The 24,204-nt window shown below is 40.1% G+C and overlaps 1 protein-coding gene across 1 annotated transcript in view; it reads right to left on the bottom strand.

Annotated features, from left to right (window-relative positions):
* Nucleotides 1–24,204, bottom strand: part of GLIS3 (GLIS family zinc finger 3) — an 868,281-nt gene that overhangs the window by 530,861 nt on the left and 313,216 nt on the right. The window lies entirely within an intron of this gene.

The following is a 24,204-nucleotide window of genomic DNA, read 5'->3' as shown; positions in this document are numbered from 1 at the left end:
TAACACTTTGTTTTTACAGCATATACTACCATTTTGCAGCATTATAAATACCATTAGCCAATTTCACAATAATCTTACTTTCCTTCTTAGAAAGAAGGGCTTAATTGGATATTTAAAAATCAAACATGCAATGTGCAGGTAAAACAATGTTGTAATCAGGAAGATAGGAGGTGTTTAATTTACTGATTAATCTTTGTGGCTGTTGACTTTCCAGGGTGGTGTTTTATTTTGGTGTGGCATGTTATGTCATGTTATGTTATGTTATCTTAACTTACCTTATGATACCTTATCTTATGATATCTTATCCTATGGTATGCTCCACGGAAGAGATTTAAATAAAGAAAAATGTCATGATGTCTGGAGATTATCTCTGTGAAAATTGAGCTGCCTTGCTGCTAAAATAAAGACTATGGGGGTTATTCTAACTTTGGAGGAGGTGTTAATCCGTCCCAAAAGTGACGGAAAAGTGACGGATTTACCACCAGCCGTATTACGAGTCCATTATATCCTATGGAACTCGTAATACGGCTGGTGGTATATCCGTCACTTTACCGTCACTTTTGGGACGGATTAACACTCCTCCAAAGTTAGAATAACCCCCTATCTCTGAATATGGCCGTTCATCTTTCTGTGGGCTCCTCAAATTGGTTAAGATTAATCAGCCTGAGACTTAGACCTTGATTTTTTCAAGTTCAAAATTGCTGAAGCTATTTATCCCTCTCTCTGGGCAAAAGTGGATTGAAATTGATGCCTTTCTCTTTTGACACAATACTGTAAAAGTGAGATGTGCTGTTGTGATTCTGCAGTATCGCCTTTAGATAGTAACACCCTTAACCCTCTACTATTTGGCTGTTGAGTGACAGTGGTTGTAGACTAGTGTGAGCTTACACAGTACTAACGATGGTACCGCTGAATGAGTGAAGGGACCAGTTTGTCAACATTTTCACCATCATCTTGACGGCAACACTTTCAAAAGCTATGGTGCCTCATCCTTTTGTGACTTACATAGGTCGTTGTCATGGGACCCAACAGTGGCTTTTTGTCTTTAAAATTAGTTTTACATGAGCACTGAAACCATTTTCTGATGCATGTCTGAAGCTTTTTTGATTCTATATTTGTATAAACATATGCCTGAAATAAAGTTGTTGTGTTGCTGATATATTTTCTGTATCTCCTGCTTTTGTCTTTCTCTGTTATGTTGCATTGTAGTATTTGTATAGAGCTTCATAACACCGGTGTGGCCCAAAACACCATCCTGTGCAGGAAGCATTGGGTGTTGTTCATAAGGGTGACAGTGGTGATCTCAGTGTGTCACTGCATACTTGTAGCTGGTCTTAAGGATGTCTTTGTGGCTGAAGTATGTAACGTATAGACAGAAGTACATGACATCACAATGCTATTTTACATTTGTCTGCCAAATGCAAGTTTGATGGCAGTTTGTGGGGTGGGCATTAATTGGGATAGTCTTGGATGGAAAGCAGTGTCATCTGCTCAGGAATAGCAAGCCCTTTGGAATGCCAAGTGGTTATCAAGGTTGCTCATTCTTGCTGTGGGAGAGTTAAATAGGGGCCAATTTATAAGAAAGTGGTGAATGTACCCAATGAGCCACTTTTCTTGTGTCCCCCCCTACCATGACCAAACAATACCATGGTTGCACCGTATTTGTAATATGGCACACCATGGCAGTCGTTAGCACAATAGCATCAACATTTTTTATACTATTGTGGCCCTTTGCTGCATTAGCATAAACATTTTTGACATTAGTGTAGGCATTCAAAATTATGGAAAAGATGGCGCAGTGAAATATTGTAAATTTCATTGTGCCATTTGTTTGGGCCACCATAGGTCCAAAAGCCCCCTTGCATACATTATGCCTGATGCAAGGATGTGGTGCACGGGGTCGCAAAGTGGTGCAATGCAAGCATTGTGCCACTTTGTAAATCTGGCCTAGGTGAAAAGGCCACGTTAGCTTAACAAAAAATGACACTAGGGTGACACAAGGTGGATTAAGGGGCTTGTAAATATGCCCCATAGTACCAACAACATGAGATTATCTTAGACTATGGATGGTCAGAAGTGAAACTGCACTGTCTTTTAGAGTACTTCTTGGCTAACAGAAGCAGAGTTTGTTCTGTGATAAAATCAGTCTAGTGTCATGGATGGTCCAATGTATGATGTAGAGTGCTTTGAAGGAAACACATGGTGATCCTTTCAGTTTCAGTCTCTGTCCCAAGAATGCACATGGTTATGTTTGCAGGTCCTCTGTAGTAAAATCTGTTCACATGTGGGCTTTTTGTTTGCACTGATGTTTGACCTTATTTTATTGAAATATTTTATGAGTGGTCTGACCATTGCCTCTTTTCTCTCATTGTGCCTGTGTGCGGTTTTCGCTGTACAATCCTTTTCTACACGGCATTTCGAAACAGGCTAAACAACTCAAGATTTACTCATGTTAATCTCCTTTCAATTTAATGAAAATTCCTATCAGTGAAAACACTTTCACCTGTACCTCTAAAGAAATCAGTACTTCAAACGATATCAGAGACCATAAGATTGTCTATCTTTCTCTATTTACTTTTGGCATTCTTTGAGAGCCACAATCTTTGTTTAGTTAGGTTTGTTACAGACCATTCTGGTTCAAGGATAAAATGTCTTTTGGCACTATTTCTGTTGGTTTCAGTAAAATAGGCACAACTTTTAAACATTTTTGAAACAGTATATTACAGAGTATTCTACATCAGCTCGGACATTCACTCTCAGTTGGGACTGCACAATGAGCAACAGTCTTTCTACCTTTCTTTCTCTCTATCTCTCTCTCTAGATACAGTAATCCCAAGCCTGGCAACAACAGTCCCTATTTTATAATGTGTAAATTTGCACATGGAGAATCTTCAGATGACTTCAGGCTTGGGCAACAGGCTAGGTGCAACCCGTTCTTGCCTGCTCTTCTTCTATAACATGAAGGAAACAGATAACGCTCTGTTATACTCAGTGTTAAATGTTCCATGTCATAATGAAATCTTGTTTCCAAGATTCCACTCACTGTCAGAGTGCCCTAGTGACAGTTGGGGGTGGCTGGATGGGAACGAGAGATAGCCCTTTATTGTACTGTGCTGTGTGAATAAACCTTCACCTGGTGTACTTCATTTTTCTCATGGTGTGGTGATTACAACATCCTTTTTGGCGACGAGGGGCCCAGCCATCTCTGGAAGCTGTGAACCCACGAACACAAGAAGACGAGGGACAATATTGAGAAAGTGTGGCTGGTATTGTGCTGATGTTTTGCTCATTTCTGTAACTTTGACTACCTTAGTCCCATTCTGTGTGTCTTCATTTTAAAAATGTTAAGTACTTAATATATAAGGAGCCAGGCTCACGTTTGCACTCAAGAGCGTTTGCATCATTGGAGCCAGAGTGCACTCTAAGACACATGCACTCCTGGACACGCAATTTCGTGCGTACACGTTCTATGTTCCAAAGCATTTTGGCAACATTACACAATAGCACACAGCAACCTCAAAACTTGCGTGTCAGCATACACCTATCTGGCAGCACGGCACTTCAGCGTGCTCCAGTGCATAAAGGATACAGCATACAGCAACCTGCGTGTCAGCACACAGTGACATGCACACCTATCTGGCAGCACAGCACTTCAATTTTTCAGCACGTTCAGGTATTCCTGAGAAGCCCAGGTCACGTTTTGGTGTGCTTTCTTTCCCATTACAACTGGCGTGTCAGCATACAGTGACACGCACACCTGATTATTATCTTAACACTTTGCTTTTCTCATAAGAGTTAGTTCCTTAAAAAGTCACACAACGCTGATGAGCACAGCTCGTCCTGCAAGAATCTATTTATCTCCAGATATTTATTTTCTGGAAAGCTACCTATACATTATCTGGACCAAAACTTGTAGGAAGGAATGCAGTCTATAAATGCACCTCCACCATTTTTAGAGTCTCCAGGCAATCCTGGATTTCCTTGGAAACAATGGTTTGATACGTTCGAAATGTCCCTGGTATTATAGGTGCATCTGAATAAGACCTGAAAGGAAAACATTTTTACTACTACATTCCTTGGGCTTTGAAAGTCACAAAATTTTCAAACATTTACCTGATCTTGTATTGGCAAAGGGTGAAGAGTTAAACAAATTCCAAGAAACTGTCAAGAAACTAGTCACAAGATTTGATGTACAACCTAGTCTAGTTCCTCGTCACAAATTCTTTCAAAGGAAACAAATGCAACATGAAAAAGTTGATGACTACATCAGTGTCTTAAGGCAACTATGCTCCCAATGTCAATTTGGTACCTTTCATGATCAGCTAATAAGAGGTCAGTTCATTGGTCATTGTTCTGATAGACAAATACAACAAAAATTACTGACCTTGGGAGATCCTTCGTTAGAAGAAGTTATCAAAATTGCTAGAAGTGTTGAACTGGCACAAGTGTCCCTTAAAGAACTGGCAGTGTATACCTCAGAGAAGGAAAGTGTTAAAGCTGTGTGTGACAAAGAGTGTAAAGACAACAAGTCATGAAATGTTTTTTTAAATGTTCCAATATATGTTTTAGATGTGGTAATCCATCACATAGCAAGGAAAGTAGAGGGTGTCCGGCTAAATTTGTTTCATGTCACAAGTGCAGCAAAATAGGTCATTTTGCAAATGTTTGTCAGACCACTCATGAGAAAAGTACTGAAGTCAATTGTGCGGTCAATGAAAAACAATATGGTATACAGCAACTAAAAAAAGAACTCCAAGATATGATTGTGGTTGTCACTGAAGAACATGTGGTTAGTGGCGATCCGGGATAATGTGTAAATCCCTATGTGGATATTAAGGTAGGGGATAAAACACTACATCTGTTGGTGGACTCAGGAGCATGCATAACAATGGTGACGGCTGATTTATTCCATAAAATGTGGGGTGATCACTATATATTCCACCCTGACAGAGCCCCTGTGTCGTATGAAGGTCGTAAAATTGAGTAAGAAGGGTACATTGAACATATTTGGGAATTTAAAGGACGTAGGAATCAGTGCAAGATTTATGTTGCTGTGAAGGGTTTTAACATCTTGGGTTGGTTACATCAGGGGTTGTTTGGAATGGTACTCAAACCACCCCGGATGAACAAGTAATAGTTATCAAAGATTTGCCGTCTTGTGAGGTTTTGGAAAATGAATTTACTAAAGCATTCTCTAAAGATCTGGGTCAAATTGTGTAATTCCAACATAGGATTAAAGTAAAACAAGATGCCATTCTGGTAAAGCACAAAATCAGATCTGTTCTATTTAGCCTTATAGATGACCTTAAACTAGAGTTAGAGACATTATTAGAAAAAGGTATGATTGAACCGATTGAATCTAGTCTGTGGTTGTCTCCCCTTGTAGTAGCTCTCAAATGAAACAGTGAGATGTGTTTATGTATAGACCTGAGGAGTCTTAATGAAGAAATCTGGGTGGATTAATTTCCTCTACCCTGGATAAGTGATCTTCTGGAAGAACTGAGAGGTACGGAGTGGTTTTCTAAGATTGACTTAGCATCCGCTTATCATCAAGTGGTCTTAGAAGAAAGTTCTAAGTATTACAGTATACAGCGTTTAATTCACCATTTAGTACCTTTCAATTTTGCAGGATGCCGTTTCATTTGGCATCAGTGGTCTCTGCTTTTCAGTGCATTATTCAAAAATTATTGGAAAATGTTCCAGGAGTCTTGGTCTTTCAAGATGATATCCTAATTTTTGCTAAACATTTAGAGGAACATGACAAAGTGCTCAGAGCTTTTACTTCATATTTTTCAGAACAACGGTGTAGTAGAAAAGAATGAAAAGGGTGAGTTCTAGAAAAGAGACTAAATTTTTCAGTCACAAGGTATCTGGTGAGGGTATTAGCCCTGGACCAGGTCTTGTCAAAGCTGTGGTAAAATGTCCTAGTCTTGAGAACAAAAACGAAGACGCTCATTTATTGGGCTTTGTGAATTCTATGCCAAATGTATACCTGACTATGCCACGAAACTGAAATAGTTAACTAATATGTTAAAAAATAAAGTCTATTTTAAATGGGATAAAAATTGTCAGGACACATTTGGTTTTTGTCAAGAAGGAAATGACAGCTGCCAAAGCGCTGTCTCCATATGATCCGCATTAACATGCATTATCACAGTAGATGCCAGTAAGTCTGGGCTGGGTGCATTGCTGACAGAAATGTGTGGGGAAAGGGAGGTCACTATCAGTTTTGCATCAAGGGTTCTCTGTGAATCAGAACTGATTTATTCTGTCATAGAGAAAGAGCTCTTGGCATGCTTCTGGGCATGTAAAAAAATTCAGGAGTTACAAATGGGGAAGGAAGTTTGTCATACAGACATACCACAAACCACTGGTCTTTATACTGAATGGTGAAAAAACAAATATTCAACCCCGCGTATTGCTCGTTTAACCACAAATTGTTACAGTATGATGTACAAGTTAAGCATATCCCAGGAAGGGATAATGTGAGAGCTGATTTATTATCCAGATTGCCTATCACTGACCAAGAGGCGTTAAACCCAGGGGAGGATAAAGAGAGTTGGTTTATAGCGCCAGTTGACATGGCGCAAACCATGGCATGTAGTGAGACAGAGTAAGGGTCAGTTTGTGAGGAGGATGCGATTTTGGTCAAAGTAAAACAGTTAATTGTTAATGGGTGGCCTAAAGAGAAAAATTTGGTTGGGGAGATTCAACCCTTTTCCAAAGTGGCAGAGGATCTTTCCATTGATGATGGGGTGGGAATAAGAAGTGACCAATGGGTGCCTCGTGACACAATCTGGATTAAATTGATAAAGAATGCCCATGATGGCCATTTGGGTTGCACCATGACAAAAAGGAGGGTCAGAGAGCATTATTGGTGGCCATCAATGGATAAGGAAGTGGAAGCAGTAGTGAAAAACTGTTTTGAATGTAGCGGGAAATGCCTTAGTAGTGACACCCCCTTTACAACACATAAGCTTACCAGAAAGGCCTTGGATGAAGGTTGTAATTGACATGGTCTGTTCAATTTCCTCCCACACCATTTGCACTATGCTTTTTTTTTCTCATGGATTACCATAGCAAATGGACAGTGGTTAATTTTTTTACCACACCCACTACAAACAATGCCATGACATTTTTACAAGACATTTTCATGAGGGAGGGTGTTCCTGAAGCTATTATTTCTGACAATGGGGTACAACTCATTAGTTATGATATGGAGAGGTTCTTGAAACAGTCAGGGATTAAACATTTAAAGAGTTCACTGTACCACCCCGAAACCAATGGTTTGGTAGAAAGGACGAACAAGGTTGTAGGTGATTGTGTTAAGTGGGCCAAAAACAACACTTTTGACACAGAAGAAATTATAAAATCTATGTTATGGTTTTATCGTACTACTCCTCACTCTCTTACTAAGATTTCCCTGTTTGAATTACTGAGAGGACGCAAAGCCACATCCATTCTATCCCACGCATGGTTATCCAAATTAGAGAAAATAGATTGTGTCTCCAATGGGATGGATAATTCGGACATGAAGAACAGGGTGTTACGAGGACAAGAGGTGATGAAAACCAGGTTTTATGTCAAAAAGTCCACGAGAAGTGTGTGTTTAAGTCCCGGTGATGTGGTTTGTGTGAAGAACAGCACCTTTGTTAAAAAAAGGTATTAAACGTTTTGGTGTTCCGGTGAAGGTAAAAAAAATATGTGGCAATGCTGTGGTGGTAGGGAGTGGACATTGGTGGAACATGGCCAGAGTGGTAAAGGTACAAGGAGATGGACCCACAGTCTCCAGTGATGCTGGAAAGTCACAGGAGATGGCAGAACCTTCTACCCAATATGTTGAAAAGTCTCTGGGTGCATCAGAGGAGACGAGTTTACGTAGATCCACACAAATTAAATTTGTCCCATGGAAGTTGAAATAATGTGTGAAATAACGCATGCATATGTTTGGAAAGTTTTATCATTTTATTTAGTTATTTAGTTTTATATTGATGCTTAGGTAATTCGTTTTTTTGGTTTATATTTTTTTTCATCTTGCTCGAATGTTGTTTATAAAAAAAGAGGTAATATTTTCTACTCAGTGTTAAATGTGCCATCTCATGATGGAATCTTGTCTCCAAGATTCCACTTACCGTCAGAGTGCTGTGGTGGCAGTTGGGGGCGGCTGGATGGGGACGAGAGATGGCTCTTTATTGTACTGCGCTTCTGTCAATAAACCGCCACCTGGCGTACTTCACCTTTCTCATGGTGTGGTGATTACAACACACACACACCCAAAAAAACACACTGTAGTCTGCTGAGCCCCTGACCTGCACCATTGATCTCTTCAACATCCGCAGCAGTCTGTTGAAAATAGATGGTCAGTATCAGCTGTAAAGGGCCTATAACTGAGCCTGGAATCAGAATGCTATGCAGAAAAGTACCCAATATTCCCAGGTGTGCATGTTATTCCCCATTCTGGGATCAACTACTTGTAAAGCCTATTATTTGGTGTGAAGATACTGAAAGAAATCAGATAGTACAACAACCCACAAATTGTAAGAAGGCCCTAACTTAGGATGGAGCAAGCAGATTAAAGCCTGCAGAGCCACTTTGTGTGAAGATTTGATCGTTTAATTATCCAAATAAGAGCAAGCAAAAGAGATGTTGTTGGTACTGAAAATGAGTGACCTCTTTTACTCATCATTCAGAGACAATGTGCATTCAGAAATGAGACTCTAGTGTTTATAAAAGGTGAACCGGTAATATAGCTGTGAAGAAAGCTTGTCCCACCTCCTGATGCAGTTGCACAGAGGGTTAGGAGAACATGATAATATTGCATCTACTCAAAAGAAGCTTGATGCGCTTCCTCATGCCAGTCTGGTTTGTATTGACATACACCTAATCCCTAATGCCACATAAGCCTATAGAGCATGTGATGAAATAAACTCCCAATGAGAGAACTAGTTGGTCATGCACTTGCATTTTTACAACTTCAACGAGTACAGATTTATTTCTTTCACAGTGACAACCATGCTTGGATTTGAAAAAAAGATGCATCCTTTGAGATACCAGTACTAAATATGCTGATGATATTTTCAACTGCTTTCAACATAGAAGCAACTAAGGGTGAGGGACTAAAGGCCTGGTTTAGGGTTTGGCGCCTGGGTAACTCCGTCACAACTGTCACAGATATCCATTCTTCCATATCACAATTCTATTATATCCTTTAGAACTTGCAATACAGCGAATGGGATATCTGTCACATTTGTAATGACAATTCTATTATATCCTTTAGAACTTGCAATACAGCGAATGGGATATCTGTCACATTTGTAATGAATTAATCCATCTGCTAAGCTCTAAAGCTGGCCCTAAATTCCTGATTTAGTAGGCTGGAAACCTGGGGTCTATTCCCATTCATGCCATCTGATCAAATTTTGTCCAAACCTAAGCAAACCCCTTCATAACCCTTCATCTGAAATGAAAATAAGTATAATTTAAACATGAATATGCAAATTTTAGTGTCGTATTGTCCCGTTTATTTCCTCAGCAGTTGATGCATATAATGCTTCTGTTGCCTATGGTCTAATGAACTGCTTGTTACTATTTACAGACCTCTTCACTGCTCATTCCAATAGTGAGCAAGCAGTCCAGCTCTTTGTTTATATAGCCACCTGTTATTTGTATTCCATAATTTTTAATTATATGAGGATGGCAAGAAACAGAATGCAAAAAATATTATATTACATGAGCTGATCACAAATGAAATTCAATCTGTACTGCAATTTTGATAGAATGTTTGGTTTACAGATAATAGCAATATAAAAAGTACTATTTTCTTGATAACGTGAAAATACTAGTTAGCAGCAGATGTCTAACCAATCTATCTATGTACTTTTATGTGTATATACATCTTAAATATCTCATACACACATATATATGTAGAGAGAGAGAGAGAGAAAGAGAGGCAAGCACTCTATTTTCTACGCATATGTGCTAGGTGCTGCAAAGATTAAGGTCTGAGTGTGATGCTCTCGAAGCTATAATGTAGTTGATCCGTACCAGATGCAGCGAAAGCAGCATAATTGCTGCTCCTGATTGACAACAGCAATATTACTGTTCACCACATTTCTTTAATCCTATCAATCAGATTAGATGGAAAAAAATCTACTTACATCATAGTAATTATAGCTGTGGGGGAATTCTGTTTAGTATTAAAAGCAGAAACATTGCATTTTATGTTAAGTTAAGAGCTGTGCTTTGCACTACCAGTAACACAGAAGTATGACAGGTTAATGTTTGTAACTATATACTTTGTGTAAAGCACCACAGAAAAACACATGCTTTGTACTTAAGTATTGCGTGTATAATGGGCCGCTAATTGAATGACATTCACTTGGATCCTCAAATTTCAGCTAAGAATAAGAGTACAGCACTGATTTTGAAGAAGAAACAGGGAATTTCAAGGAGAAACTCAATCACAAACATACTTTGTAACCACAATCGAGCACGATTTCACAGTGGTCTTATCATGGCATATGTATTGGAAGCATAAACTAAATGTTAGAGAGCTGCTTCACAAAGAAGTCAGATTTTACTTGACAGTGCCACACACACCAACGTATACTTGTAGCTGGTCCTCAAATGTTTATGCTTTTATGATTTGCAAAGTTTGGTATGTGTACCACACATGAAACTTCACTAGGTGTAAAATGTTCACAGAAGTGTTGGTGATTAGATCATAACTCTACATTTGGTCTGCATGTAGAGTTGCAGGATCCAGAGAAGATATACTCAGGACCAGTAATCATAAAAAAATAACTCTCCCTTATGTTTACAAAAGTGTATGAACAGAAGAGGAAGTTTCACAAATTCTTTAATTAATGAATGTCTTCAACTTGACCCACATCACTTCTGGAATTATGGTCTAATGGAAGAGTGTTCCCATGAATTATTGCCTCAAAAATATTGTTTGACCAGAATATCATGGCCAAAATATCATGATTACAAAAACATTGTAGACAAAAAATATGTGGTTTAAATTATAGTTTGCTCTAGTATCATTTTTATTTTAATGTATTGTATAACATTTTATTCCATTATTAGCCTTATTGCAAAATCTATTTTTTATTTATGTTTAAAAATGTTTTAAAGTATTGAATACTTTTTTCTACTTGCTAGGCTCATTGAGAGATTAGATGGGTAATGCTTTTTAATTATATATTTATCTTTTTAATTGATTAATTTGATTTTTATTTATAATTTACTTGGTAACACATTAAGTAAATGTTTCAATTATTTCATACATTTGATTTCGGGTTGCAGGATATATTAGTTAGTTACTGAGTGTATTAATTATGCACAACATTAATATTTTCATGTTTATACTTAAACATTTTTAATTTATGTTTTTTTTTTTACATATTTCTGTACATTAGTACTTTATGTATTTTTATGGCTGGTGTTCTGCATTGGGCTTTGAGTGGTAATATAAGTTTTAAAATGTATAATCATCATTCTTAATTGATTAATATTTTGAACATTTATGGTTTGCAATTTTTGTTACTTTTCATTTTTATTTTATATTATTTTTAGAAATATGGAATAAATTGGAGGACTTGTTTATATAAAAACTAATTGTGTGCAATTCTGATATACCTTTTGAAAATGTACTAAAAACAAAAAAAATAGAAAAAAGCAAAATTCTGATATACTTGATATACTGATATACTTGTTTTTGTTAAGATGTAATTTTTATTGTTAATATATTTATGATGTTAAATGCTTTTTTACATTCATGAAATAATTTTAATGTTCATTCATTTTATTATAATGTGTTGCTTTTTAAAATACCAATGCATGCCCTAGCCCCAGTGATTTTCTTAGTTTGGTGTCCAAATAGTAAATCTGAATGCGTGAAGCCTTTTTTCATTTGACTAGAGTTTGAATAGCAAATCTACCCCCACCTCCAAAAATGTATGCACTTTCCTCTAAATTTGTTAGAATAGAATAGTAAATATAATCCCCATCCTCCCAATGCATACATTTTCCACTTTGCTTGTTAGTTTGGAGTTAATATAGTAAATGATACCCCCAATGAATGCATTTTCCACTTTTTGTAGGCTTTTATTTAAAGTAGTGTATTTGTATTGTCAAATTATTTGCTTTTTTAAATAAATTTTCAATTAGGGTATTGGAATTAGATAACTACATAATTTACAATATTTACATAAATGACATGATTTACAAAAAGTATACATTTTGAAGGTTATTTCAGACTATTTAATTTACACAAATATATGTTTAGAATTACATTTTTTTTTTTATTGAATTGAATTTGAATTAGCTGGTTTTCAAAAACAAATAAAATATCTTTCATGTATTTTAAAAACAATCTTTTGTAAGTATTTTCAGAAATTATTTATCATGCTCCAACACATTTGAAATATGTTTTAATTTGTTTAGCATTGTTCAATAATTAAATGTTTGTATGTGTGGTGTTATTATGTAATATACATTAAAATCATATATTTTTAAGAATAATTTTATACGCATAATAAATATACATACAATAATGTATCAGAACATATAAAACCATATCAAAAGGTATTTTAAATTAATTATACATATTCCTATAAAATGATTTGTATTAAACAAATCAAAGCTAATAAAAATGTTTATATGATACCTGCTTATGTATATTTTTAGATAGATATATTTTATAAAATGTAACTTAACTTTTAATTTTAATGTTAATTACCATTAAATATATATACTTACCATTATAATGTTGATATTTTTCAATACAATATATTTGTACTTTACATTATAAATCTATAACAGTGCTATTTTTATGGTGGATGTTTTTACCACGATATTTCTGTACCACAATATTTTTCATTGATACTTATTTTTGTGGTGGATGTTTTTACCACAAAATGTTTGTGTACTTTTACACAGTCAACACTCGTTTCTAAATTTGCTCTCCACTTAATGTTTGCAAATGTTAGGTTACAAAACTGCACTGTAATATAAGTACACAGAGTACGCCATTTGTATGTCACATTTTGGTATATGCACAAGCTTTTGTGACTCGTCTAAAGAATGTGAAATGTTCCTCTTCACTGTAAATAACGTATAACACCCAAACATATACATACCACACACTTACATATTATTTGCACAGTTTAATAGGAAATATATTTAGTATGTATGCTGCAGCATGTGATAGAGTACCATGCTGTTCCAAAAATAATTATGAATAGTATGTACACAATGAAGTATTCCAAGTACCTCCTATACAATGTCACAAGTAGTTTTCCAAAGGCAATGTGAACTTTTTTTAACTATCCCATCCTCTGTACACTTTCCACTTCATCAGCAGTACCTTATACATATACACAATCTTTATTCGATTCCCTACGCACTATGAGGCACAGCTGTATTATGTGATTTCTCCTTCATAGGAGAAAAACAAAGATCTGTGATAATAAAATATGACCCCCTGAAATGGAAACACTCTGCAAACCAGTTTATTTACATGCAGGATATTGTGAACTTTGAGTTACTACTTTAAAAAGGCTTTTAGACAGGGCACCACATAGGTCATTATAAGCACCATGAATGATAGTATCAAACATTGTCTAACAAGTTCTAATAACACAATATTTAGCAAACAAAGATTAAATTTCCTTGACAAATAATTGCCCCCCTCTCAATGTGATGAGCGTCTCAATATTCTTGGTGTACACTGAATGTGATTCTCTTCCCTTGACATGTCATAAGGTTGTTTGTAAGGTCATCGGTTAAGTAAAAGTTATTAAATTGATCCTGGGTCGTGCAGCAGTGCTATTATTCCTGACCTTTCAGTGCTTCATAAAAAAAAACTGAAAGTACTAAGATGTCAATCTTCTATAACTTAACATCTGAGGTAAAATGCAATGCTTGTTATCCAAGATATTAGAGAAAATTGACAATTTTTTCTAATTTTGTCTTTTGAAATGTTGGGCTGGAGAGCACGCAGCCATTACAAGTTTTGGCATAGAATATTCAAGCATTTTAAAAGGTAGTACCGCTCTGTGGATAATTTGTTATGCTATACAAACTTGGGATTCTCTGATGATAACACCATAGTAAACCACGAAACCATTTAAAAAATGTTTCTAAATAGTTTTAAGTAGGTTTACCACACTTAGGGTCTGATTAGGAGTTCGGTGGATGGGAAAACCCGTCCACCGAACTTTCGACAGGGAAGTTGCCAGCATACTGGTGACCTCCCCGACTGACCCATTATGACTTTCCCGCTGAGCTGACGGGCGGAAACCAAGGTTTTCACCTGTCACCACAGCAGGAAAGTGGAGGCAGCATTGTGGCAGGCTCGCAATCGAGCCAGCAGCAATGCTGCCACCGCAGAGAGCACACACACCCTTGCAATGCTCACTATCTGAACAGCAGACAGTGAGCATTGCGAGGGTGCTGGGCAGGGGGACCCCTGCACTGTCCATTCAAAGTGCACAGGAAGTGCAGGGGCCACCCTGTGGCCCCCTACACCAGTTCTCCACCAGCCTTTTCATGGTGGTGACAATTGCATCACATACATTAAGTCAGGTGAAGTACTGATTGATGAGATCAGCCCCGATGTCTCCAGATTCATCCTCATCATGGTCATCCTCACTTGGCAAATCTGCATTTCCACCCACAGGAACTGCTGGCTCTCCCTCATCTGGTATCAATGGTATCTGATGTCTCAGGGTAAGGTTGTGGAGCATGCAGCAGGCAACAATAATTTGACATAGTCCTCCAGACTTTTTGATGCTGAGAAATCTTGCCTCCAAGAGCCCAAAAGTCCACTCCATGACACGCCCTCTCCTTCCGTGGGCCTCATTGAGGCAGATGTCCCCATGCGTGGTTAGGTACCTCACTGGTGTCAACAGCCAAGGATGGTATGGGTAGCCAGAGTCCCCTGTAAGGAATAGTTACAACAAGTCTCACATAAATCTTGGACATACACATTTCATATAGCAGATATAGTTACAGAGACACATGACATATGTGACTTACCAACCTGCCAGGCCCTCTCTGTGCATAGTTGTGTCATCAGAAGTGGGATATTGCTGTTCTGCATGATGAAGGAATCATGAACTGAGCCCGGATACTTTTGCACAATCTTGTGAAAGCCAAACAGACCCCTTGGACATTGATGGAGTGGAGGTTTTTCCTGTTCACGTTCATTGGCATTTGGGGGAACCAGTGCTACATGGGTGCCATCTAAGGCTCCCACCACATGTCGAATGTGCCCCAAAGCGTAACATGGGCCAAATCCTCACATTATGGAAATCTAATGTAGCTAACCAGGTGTTATAACAATGGAGAAAGTTCAGCTTTCAAAACCAGACTGAACATAGGCTGAGACATCCTTGCAGTTAGGGCCACTGTATTTTGAAAGGACCCAGTGAGCAGAAGTCCCAGCACTGACATGACTTGTACAATGGGAGGTATGCTATTGGGATTACTAATGGCAGGTATCAGATTTGGCTCCAACTGAGGAAAGAGATCCACGATTGTCTGCCTATCCAGGTGGTAGATTTGAATCACATGTCGCTCCTCCATGGTCTGCAGGTCTGCTAGGTGACGGTACACTGGAGATTATCTTGCTTTTCTCATGCCAGGGTAACTATGTGGGAGAGCACCAGAATGTATGTACCTCACACAATCTGTACAGCATTAGTATGATCCCACCAAAGTCACATATAATGCTACTTATTGACACATGAAACTGTGAAAAAGGTTTGGCTTATAACTGCATTCAGATCCTCTAACACCTATCATGTACTTTGAATGGAGAAACATGTCACTGAAAGTGAATGTGACATTAACATACTTAACATGTTGCACTTATTTGGTACACCTATATTATTTACAGATTTCCATTACTCTGCTGGGGGAAGCATCCTGAACAACTAGGTCTAAACCACTACTTGCCCGAACCACTACTGCTAAACAACTAAAAAGTCTCTACAACTAAGTACTATGTACGGAACAACTACTGTCTAACAACAATTGTGCCTGAATAACAATTGCCTGAACAACAAATTTTAAGGTAAGGTTTACTTTTTGTTTTTTATGGTTTATTAGTTGTTTAGAATATATATATATATATATATATATATATATATGTTTTTCTCCAAATGCCACTGAAAATGCCGAACACTTAACTTAATTTATGGCTTTGAAGGAAAGCCGGTTTTGTTGGTATGTTTTACGTGTATGCCACTTGCACGGAGGAGGCACCCATCGTTAAGTGTTCTGCATTTTCAGTGGCATTTGGAGAAACTCATAATGACAAAATGCCAGAACTGCCGTAGCCCTGAAATATTGAAATACTTGCTGATTTTACAGGACATGACTACATGGATTGGCATTAGTCACGAGACTGCTGCCTTCAGGTATGGAAATAATATGGGCATGAGACGGAGATGAACAGGCTTAACTAATTTGTTTCATGAAAAGACATTCGCATATTTCCACAACAACATTGAGTTTTCATGCTGAAAGCGCGCCGATTACAATGACAGTATGAATATGCCCAGAATCACTACTGCAACTGGGACTTTTAAACTATAAACAACACATGTTAAAATGGCAGCGCTCTGAGCAGAGTGATTTATGGATGAATTGAAGTCCTTTCTCACTGATGACTAATATCGAAACTAACAATGAAGGGAAACTATTTAAACAGCCAAATACGAGTGTCTTTTTATTTTGCTGGCATTTGAGAAAGGCATTTAGCTGAAACGCGTCATGCTGGGGAAATGAACTTAGCTGCAACCTGGAGAGTGCCCCTTTATGGCTTTGAAGGAAAGCCGGTTTTGTTGGTATATATATATATATATATATATATTAGTTGTTCAGGCAATTGTTATTCAGGCACAATTGTTGTTTAGACAGTAGTTGTTCCGTACATAGTTGTAGAGACTTTTTAGTTGTTTAGCGGTAGTGGTTGAGGCTATAGTTGTTGAGGACCTAGTTGTTCTGTCACATATTCCCCTGCTGGCAATACTATTTCATGGATACACCTATTTAACATCCTCTACATGATACATGCACATTGCTACATGTTTGCATAAAGGCAGCAGTGAACACAAAGTCGTAGATATGTTTCACAGTTAGTGACGCACCTTTCTAAACCTTATTGTTCACCTATGAGCCTTAAAATGGTAGCTGCCTGACCTACTGTACTGGACATTAGGAAGTGACCTAACTCCGCCGGCAGATGTCGTCATGCAGGTAAGTGGATACAACCGCAGTGGACATTGCCATTGGAACATATTGCTGCCTTGGGTGGACTTGGGCCTATGGCAACTTCCGCTGGACGTGACGGTCCTGCACGGGACCGCCATCTCAAACTTTATCCCTCACATGACTCCTGACACTGCTACCAGCAACAACCTCCATGACCTGAGCTGCTGTGTACTGACAGAGCCTAGAGGTGATAGGCCCCCTGCCTTCTCGTCTGACGAGCTGGACAAGCTTGTGGAGGGGGTCCTACTCCTGTATGGGCAGCTCTATGGTGCGCCAGAGGAGCATGTAAGTGCATAGCAATACCAAAGTTTGAATTGGTGAGTGTATGCTGATGTTCTGGAAATGTGGTTGAATGAAGGATTGAGGTGATATGTGTGGGTAGATGATCATGTGCACATGTTCATAGATAGATTTTGAGTCCTGTTCCATAGTTGGGAGTGTGTGATGTATCTACCCTGACCCACCTATAAACTATATTACATTATATTTGAAGGTGGTGTGAAAAATAATTTGACAGATATTCCATGTTTTGAGACATGCTTGTGGTCTAGTCATATGTTTGAAGCCAGCATCTGGTGCTGGATATGCATGTTGTATGCCTGTCTCAACATTGCACATGGCCTGACTACAGATGGTAATTCCACATAGAAGGGGAAGTTGAAGGAAGTCTGTGTATGGCTAATTGCACTTACTTGCATTTTCACCCTGCTTGTTTTGTTATGGTGCATGTGGACATAACATTTTCTTCTTGTCTGTGTCATCCATGCAGGTCAACACCCATCAGAGGAAGGGAATTTGGTGTGCCATCACCAAGAAAATGCGGACCCTGGGGGTCCATAGCCGGTGGATCACCCATTGTCGGAAGCGGTGGGAGGACCTGAGACGCTGGGCCAAGAAGGCCACAGTGGCCCAGCTGGGGATGCCCTCCCAAGGGGGATGGGGTGCCCGTTGGAACTTTACCCCCTAGTGACCCACATTTTGGGGGTGGCCTAGCATGAGTTGGATGGGCGTTTGAGGGTAGCACGCAGCCACAAGGGGTAAGTACAGACTCAACACATTTTCATTCCTTTACCAGGTTAGTGTAAGATGTGAAAGAATCTAAGCTGTGACAATGTGGTATGTGCAAAGGGTTTAAGATTCTCAAAGAAACACATAGATTTACAGTCATCAACATTGGTACATATGTGACCCCATTAAGTTTTGTATAGGAACAACTTACTCACCTATGTTGTTCCCTCTGTAGAGAAGCATATGACGATACACATGTGACTATGTCATATGTGCACCACTACAGAGCTTTTCATACCCTGCTGGCTGTTCCTTGCCACCTGTAAGTCTGTACGTATCAGTTATACTTATAAGTTGTCCAGGTCTCTGTCCTCTGTCCATTACAATGTCCCTTGATTCATGTCTTTATGCAACATCGCGTCAGACAAGTTAAAGTCATCCATACTTTTAATAAGGTTTCTGATGAGTGACAGCCTCATATGAGGCTGTGATGTCCATCTGACATTTCACATGCCATACTTGCTTAACTTAATCTGAGCAGTTACAAGGTGAACCCCTTTGGCATGTGAGGGATCTACATAGGCTTCTGTAATGTGTCATCTGAGTGGGCATCCGACATGTAGGTTATGAAGGGGATATTGCTAGACTCCTATGGGATCACATACATTGATATCCGAGCTATGAATAATATTGACATGTTCATGTTCTGCAGATGGGAAATGGCTACACAACTATTTCTTTAGCTATAGTGTTCTAGGCATGATTATTGGTCCAAATCCTCTTCTTTACGGTTACAATCAGAACAGGTTTTTGTCAACATCCTGGGCCTGATTACGGATAGGCCCATTATGGCGGATAGGATACTCCGTCACAAACATGATGGATACCTCGTCCGTCATTATATCCTATGGAACTTGTAAAACGGTGGGCGGATATCCGTCATATTTGTGACAGAGTATCCAATCTGCCAAGGTCATAATCAGGCCCAAGGTGTACATGATAATGTTCTGTCTAAAATCACACTTGTAATGTGCCTTAAACATACCTTCTTTTGCTTGATGGTGATATTGCCACTCAGTAATTGGGATATTGATGGAATGATAGTATGATACGATGAACTATGTGTCACCTCCCTGCATGACAGGTGTCCATTGAAATGAGAGTGTTGTTATACTACCTGTGGTTGTGTAGGGGTAAATGCTCACGGCTAAATAGGCCCTTAAAGTATGCAATACTTTGTTTACAGGAGAACAATGACTTAGATGACATGGTTCACAAAGTATGTATCATCCTTCCCTACATAACTATTGGTACATATGTTGGTGACGTGTTCTGACTATATCAAACTCCAACTTTGTATAAGCCAATTTGAGTAGTTGCATGTTTGCTGATTTCCATTGTGAAGGTTGTGAACTCAGTGACATCAAATGTCTATGGCTTGTATGCAACATGCTGTCTTGTGTTTAGCATATGATATGGTCCCTTGCCTGGCACATGACATCAGGTCAATATGTTAGTATGTGTAGATTTTGTGTATGTGATATGTGGAAAGCAATGTTACCACTCTTTCCCATAGCTTGGTTATTGGCTGAATATGTTGCTGAGGATAGGGGTCCAGTATCATGTGTCCATGTCAGCTTGTAATGGTATGGTTAGTGTGATAGCTCTACTGATGATGTTATTGTAGGTGGCTTAGCTGGTGTGTGACAAGATTTTTATGTAGGAATGTTTATTGTATCTTGTTGTGACATGATGTTGACACAGAACTGGTTCTACCTGGGGGTGTAGTACAACTAGATGTAATGTTGTTGATGTGTACAGTGTGATGTAAGTGGTATGGAAAGAATGTGATGATCCTACCTCACTTTCTGTTTTCCAGCAATGGCATCGGGAGGCGAAGGAGATGGGGCACAGCTGAGTGGGGAAGCTGCTGGCCACAGGACCTCCAGTCATGAGAACACTGACACTGAGGGACCCAGTGGCCAGGAGGGCGAGGGGAGTGCCACGGAGGAGACAGGATCCACTCCATCGTCCTCAGAATCCTCCTTCAGTGGACACTCCCTGGCAGTGGCAGACCCATCTGCGACCACCCCAGCACCATCTCTGTCCGCCACACTCCTTTCTATCATGCCCTCTTTGTAGCTCCCCACCCAGTAGGCCATGCCCGCTTACCAAACAGGGTGGACGTCCCTTTCACCACAGGCACCTCTGCCCCAGACCCTGTTAGCCATGCAGCCCTCAGTGAGGATATTGAGCTCCTGAGATCTATCTCTGTGGGTCAGTCGACCATTGTATATGCCATCCAGGGACTGGCAACTCAGACACAACAGAGTAATGCATTTCTGAAGGGGATTCACGGTGCACTGGCTGGCCTAAGGAGATCATTTCAGGCTCTGGCCTCCACAATGACGCCAGCCAGTCACCCTTTGTCTCCCGACCCCCTTCCACCTTGCTCTTCCCAATCCTAAACCCCCTTCCCAAACCCTGTCAAAGCACACAAACAGAGAGGCATGCATCCACCTCAACATCCAAGTGTAGCGTAGACAAACCAAAGCACCACAGCACACACCATTGGCATACACAAGCAACATTCAGATGCACACACGGCAACAGTCACAACCTGCCCTGAAACCCCCACCACCCACTGCTTCTCAGGCAGCACACCTGATGTACCTGCAGACACCACACCAACATTCACAGATCCAGCCACAACATCTATCCTACCCGCAGACAGCACCCCAGCAGACCCTCAGACATCCAACCCAGTCACCACACCTGCAGACACCACAACCACAGACATGTCTACAAGCAGCACATCCACCATACCTGCAGTCACCACCCCAACAGACAGTCCTTCACCCACCACAGCATCCCCCAGCACCTCCACCCCATCAGCCCAAGACACACAAAAGCCCTCACTCACCCACCCAACAGACACTCACCACCCACAAGCATACTTCCCACAAGCACTCACCCAAGGCATCCACACCAACACCTCTTACAACCACTCCCTCTCCCACCACACCAAAACCCTTTTATAATGAGCGTCCCCCTGCATGTAAGATATCCTTCCTTTCTGAGTTTGCCCTATTCCCTACTCCTCTCCCCCTGTGAAACCCCTAAATGTTCTGTTTCCCTCCCCAAGGCCATACCTTCCACCTTCAAGGCCTCCCCTACCGACCCGCAAGTACCCATACCCCATCCCCTGACAAGAATTCTATCTCTCCAAAGAAGACCCAACCCTCCCCCAAGCCTAAAGCAACCACCCCCAAGCCAAATCTCAAAACTCCACCATATCTAAGTCCAAACACCAACTCCTTCACCCCCCCAGATCATCTCTGAGGTGCCTGCCTGCCCCCTTGATGCCCCTACCTGTGGAGGTTACATGACAGTCAGGAGTTGGGGCACCATATGGTGCCTTTGGCAATGTACAATTGGCTAATGGCCTTGTATTTATCTACTTCTTGCTTCCAAATATATAAAGATACCAACCCGTTGTTGGTTTTCAGGTTACACCTTTGTCCTGGATTTCCTTTCCAAGATTAAAGTTGTTCTTGGCTGACATTGGTTGTGTGCGAGCATTTGTGTGTGTGTGTGTGGTGCTTGTGCTTCCTGTATTGTATGAGCAGTATGTGATGTTGTGTGTAATGCTTTTGTCCCCTAGGGATAGGCTGTGTGGGGGGCTTGTGTATGTAGCAGACATGTTGTTGTCATAGTATTGTGTGGTGTTTGTGTTGACATGTCTTTGTTGTTATGATGTGTGGCTTTGTGTGCTTTGACTGTGTGAGTGTGTGTGTATTGTGCCTGGAATGATAGGCACAATGTGCTGTGTGTGATGTGTGTGTCGATTGGTAAGTTGTATGATTGTGTAACTGTGTGTGTTTGTTACCTGTTGGTTGTAGATTGTGTTGTATGTGTGATGTGCTCCTGGATAGTGTCTTTTGTGGGTGAGTGCCAATGTGTTTCTGATTGTGCAGTTGTGGTGTTGTTGTGACATATTGTTATGTTGTATGGTATTGTGTGAGACTGGGCCTGTCCTGTGTTGCTATGTGTAAGTGTGTGTTTTTGATGTGTAGTATGTGGGTGTGTATGTGGTGGCTGCAGTGTGTGTGCTGTGTATGTGTGGTTGTATTGGTTGTTGTATGTGAGTGTGCATGTAAGTGTAATGTTATGCGTGAGTGTTGCCCTCAGACCCCCTTCCCTATGGTATGTTATGTAAGTGTACAAAATTTAACAATATACAACAGTAACAGGTAAGTGTGTGTACTTACAGTTGTTGTCGGTGGTGAAGATTCTGTAGTAATTTGGTCGAGCAGGAGCATCCAGATGACGTCTAGATATGGTTCCATGGCGGCTCAGGACGAGTATGGCTTCCTGAAGGTGACTGTCTCCTTTTATACAGTTAGTTTCCGCCTGGGTTTCTGTGGTGGTGCGACCACGTAGGAAATCTTGACAGTGTGAAGCTTCGTAATAGGTCTGCCGGAAACATGCTCCTTGCCAGCCTGCTGGTGCAATCATTCATCCATAGTGGTCTGAACACACTGGCAGTGCCGGTGAAGTTTTTGCTGTATTCTGTGGGGAATACTGCCTATATCATAATTTGGCAGTTTTCTCCACCAGCCTGTTGGCGATCTGACCTCCACCACCAACATGGCGGTCCGCAGACCGCCAAACTCGTAATGAGGCCCTAGGTGTGCTGGATGTCGGCTGTCCCAGTTTTAGGGAGAGCTGAATTCAATATCAGAATCTGTAACATTTCATATGAACGTAAGAGATGGAGCTTTTGAGATTGGTTTGGGTGTGAAACTCTGGAAAGGACATATAGGGACATGTGGCAATTTATTTCCCCCCCCGATGTCCTAATAGTAAGAGCCAGACATGTTCTTTGTGCCATTAATTGCATCACTTGTTTCACTTGCAGAGGTAAAGCGCAGCCTAAAGGCAGTTTTAAGACCACACAATATTTACAAGCTGCAGATCAAGATGTTTGTTTTTTGTGTAAGCTTTCATCAAAATCACCATCCAAACCTGATGTGTAACCAAGACTTCAAAACCGAGGGGCATATTTGAGAAAAGAGGCGCTGCACACGGTGCAGCACCACTTTCATTGCACCCCTTAGTGCCCCTACACTGCCACCATGTGTGCGCCGTATTTAAAATACTGCAGGCCATGATGCAGAGTCGGGGGGCTATTGCGTCATTTTTTTAACACTATTGAAGTACTTTGCAGGAGTAGTGCCAACATTTTGGTGCTACTCCTACCTAGTACATAGGGACCCACTGTAAACAGTGGTGTCCCCCTTTTAACACCGGCTCTGAGCAGGCATTAAAAGTGGGAAATAAAATGACACGAGGAAATCTGTTAGATTTCCTTGTGCCATATTTTTAGCCCCCTAACGGGGGAACGCTCTTTGCATACATTATGCGTGGTGCAGGCATAATGTAGGGCAAAGGGGTACAAAGTGGACGAATGCATGCACTGCACCACTTTTTAAATATGGCATGGCAAATTTGGCCTCCTAACACTACATTAGCATCAAAAAATGATGCTAAAGTGGCATTAGAATGGCGCGAGGGGCCCTTAAATATGGCCCCAAGTATATGCATTAAACCACAGACCTGTTGCTGTAACAAGTGGGGTGATTGTCAAATCTATGCTACATATATGTTTTTTACAACCACACTTCCAAGAGCACTATTCAACTGTTAAATAATGAAACAAACAAACTGAGGATCTGATTTAGAATTTGGCAGAGGGGTTACTCCATCACAAACATGACGGACATCCCATCCGCCATATTACAATTTCTACAGGCTATAATGGAATTGTAATACAGCGGATGGAATATCCGTCACATTTGTGATGGAGTAACCCCATCCGCCAAACTTTAAAACAGGCCCAAAGTGTTTTAA

The sequence above is a fragment of the Pleurodeles waltl genome, chromosome 1_1 (genome assembly GCF_031143425.1).
Source record: "Pleurodeles waltl isolate 20211129_DDA chromosome 1_1, aPleWal1.hap1.20221129, whole genome shotgun sequence".
NCBI classification, from domain to species: Eukaryota; Metazoa; Chordata; class Amphibia; order Caudata; family Salamandridae; genus Pleurodeles; species Pleurodeles waltl.
The sequence above is the reverse complement of the archived record's forward strand: the minus strand, read 5'-3'. Positions and strand labels throughout refer to the sequence as shown.